The sequence below is a fragment of the Trachymyrmex septentrionalis genome, unplaced genomic scaffold (genome assembly GCF_001594115.1).
Source record: "Trachymyrmex septentrionalis isolate Tsep2-gDNA-1 unplaced genomic scaffold, Tsep1.0 scaffold6, whole genome shotgun sequence".
In the NCBI taxonomy this organism is placed as follows: domain Eukaryota; kingdom Metazoa; phylum Arthropoda; class Insecta; order Hymenoptera; family Formicidae; genus Trachymyrmex; species Trachymyrmex septentrionalis.
In genome coordinates this window covers 842,926-845,906 of record NW_017305778.1, presented here as the reverse complement: position 1 = coordinate 845,906, position 2,981 = coordinate 842,926, and the positions used below count along the sequence as shown (strand labels likewise).

At 25.1% G+C, this 2,981-nt stretch overlaps 1 protein-coding gene across 1 annotated transcript in view; it reads right to left on the bottom strand.

Moving 5' to 3' along the window:
- LOC108752308 (alkaline phosphatase 4) overlaps positions 1-2,981 on the bottom strand; it is an 18,452-nt gene that overhangs the window by 14,544 nt on the left and 927 nt on the right. The gene's annotated exons all lie outside the window — the stretch shown is intronic.

The window sequence follows — 2,981 nt, the reverse complement described above, 5'->3', positions numbered from 1 at the left end:
TATATAATAAAATTAATAACTTATTTTATATTTTATTTTATTTTTTGCTTGATTTCAGTACTACATTATCAGAAAAATTTAGAAACTTTACTATTAAAATTTTGCCTACATTTAGGCCCGGTTGCACTAACGTTACTTTAATTTTAAGCGAGGCTTAAAACTCTTTATCCTTGTCTCTTTTCGATTTTAAAACGGGATAGAGAGAGTTTTAAGCTTAAAATCAAAAAGTAACGTTGGTGCAACCGGGTCTTAGTCATCTTTGTAACTACTTTCTATTTACAAATAAAAATCTAAAAATTAACTTTTTTTATCTATTTGTATTAAAAAGAAAATAAGTTTTTCTTTAATTAATAAACTGACCTATTTTATTTACGTATAGTTGTTATAACAATAATTAGATTTTTAAAGAATTCTGTTAAAAATTATTGAAATAATATAAAATATAAGTTTTTATATTCTAAAAAGCTTATATTCTTAAATTAAAATTTTGATTGACAATAATGTAGATACTCATCGTCAGCAATATGATATTTTCACCCTACCGATTACAGTCGATATGAATCGTGGCTCATCCGATGCGATCAGCTGTTCCTAATTTGACAAGCCATTAACTTTGCATTATATGATCATCGCGACAAAGGGGAATTGTACAGGAATCAGTTATCAAGCTAATAAAATTACTATAATATTAAATTTATCCTACTTACATTGAAGTTCTGATTTGATCGGTTTTGATTCTTCTTGCATGTTTTTCTTTTTACAAGTGTATTCGAACAATATTACATGCAAAATGCGATGTAATTGTTTGAAAGAAAATATACAAAGTATCTTCTTACTAAGTCTTTAGAGCAATTTTAATTGTGATGCCGACGTTCGTTATAAGAGACGAAAACTAACGATTTCAGATAGCACTCTTCGTTTAAATGTAAGAGATAGAATTTCGCTATATAGTGATAACGGTGCATTCTGAAAATATTGATTAGTGCAATGTCTTAGAAAAAAAGAAAGATAGAAGATGAGGATTGATATATAATATAATATTTTTTTTTTAATACGCCTGATTGAGGATCATAAATTTTTGGAAAAAATCTTAGATTAAAAAAGGATTAATAACTGATTACGGAGTACGCTGGGAAAAATGATTGAAAATGGATAAGAAGATTATAATTCACACAGAATTATTTAAGTATTAATACGACTTGACTGTTTAGGGCCTTTATTTCTGATTAGAAGATTTTGATTATATTAATCAGAATTTTATTTATTGTATTTCAACTAAAATTATTATAAATTTATAATCAAAAAATTCTGATTCGACCATTTTCAATCAAACATTTTTCTCAGCATACTTTGTTACCATTTATTTCCCTTTTTAATCTACGATTTTTTCCTAAATTTACGATCCTCAGTCACATTAAAAAAAAGAACATTGCATTACCAATCCTTACCTTTCTTTCTTTCTTTCTTTCTTTTTTTTTAAGAAATTACACCAATTAGTATTTTCAGAATGCATCACATTATTATAACTTTAGTTGAAATTAATTAGAATTCTGATTCCAATTAATCCAACTAGACATTTTTCTTAGTTAGAAATCTAAATTAGATAGCTTAAAGTATCAAGGTGTATTAGGATATTAATTTCGATATTGTGTTTGTTGAGAAAATATATTTATAAAATATTTAAGAATATATTATATTTAAGCACGAATGTGATACGTACGACTCCATTTGTATTTCTTTATTTTTTTCTCGAACCAAAACAACTATTATATAACTCCCTAATTCCTTCGCAAAATGTTTTTGTTGTTATCTCGTTTGAAAATTGTTTGGTTACGACACGATGTAATTGAGTATAATTACCACAAGTGGTAACTATTCGTTATATGGTTACCTTTATCTTATACCTGACATCTTGAAAAACTCGAGATATAATTATTTGCTAACAAGTTGAAAATAAAAGAGATATTTTGTGTGTGCATTTTGTGTATGTGTGTGTATGTTGAATTATTTTTATTTAATCGAATATTAAATATTTACATATATATATATATAAGTACACGGAAAGAACGAATTTGCTTAAGTATGTATTTAAAAACTTCAGCTAGATAAAATAATTATGTAGAACGCTCAATCTGGTTGCTAGAATGTCAAAACTTTTTCATTATCATACTTGAGCCTTTTACATAATTATTTTGATAATCTAAAACATGCGTTCACACAGAAAAATATCATTCTATTGCTAAGAAAAGCAATTACTCAATTTATTTTCTTCCTTTGAAGTAACAGTTGTCTTTAACAAAGAATATTTTCTTGATAATAATCTTAAAATACACTTATTACAAATTTTAGAAAAATTCATTATGTACTCATAACAAGAATTTATTTTTTTTTGAAGAATATTATAAAATTAACTAAAGAAATGACGAGATGGCTTCTCCAGCAATAATACATGTAGGCAAATGTAATTCCGTTTCAAAAATTTTTATTTGTGCGCGAAAGTGCATGTAGGCAATCGAGCTATAGGCAATAATTTTTCTGTGCAAACAAATTATCGGCGAAAGTGATATAGACAAACGATACTGTTGGCAATCGATTTGTAGGCAAATAAGATCCTCCCAGAAATGACTTTATACTTGTTTTAATTTAATTTTGATTAAAGTATTAATCTTTTACTAGAATTTGGAATATATTTTAAATAAATTTTATGTTTATGATGAACACTTATGATATAGATTTGCGGATATATGAACTTTTGAAACAAATAATTATTACTTGCGTATTTTTCTGTACACTTAATTTGATGATCTAACAAAATTATTTTCATATCTGTATTAGAGTTAAATTTTTAAATACTTTAACTAAACCATTTTTTCCATGTGTGATTTAAGATTTTATTATAATTTTATTATATACTTATTTTTATCATTTTATTAATATACTATTATAATTATTATAATGATTATTTATTGAATTATATGATA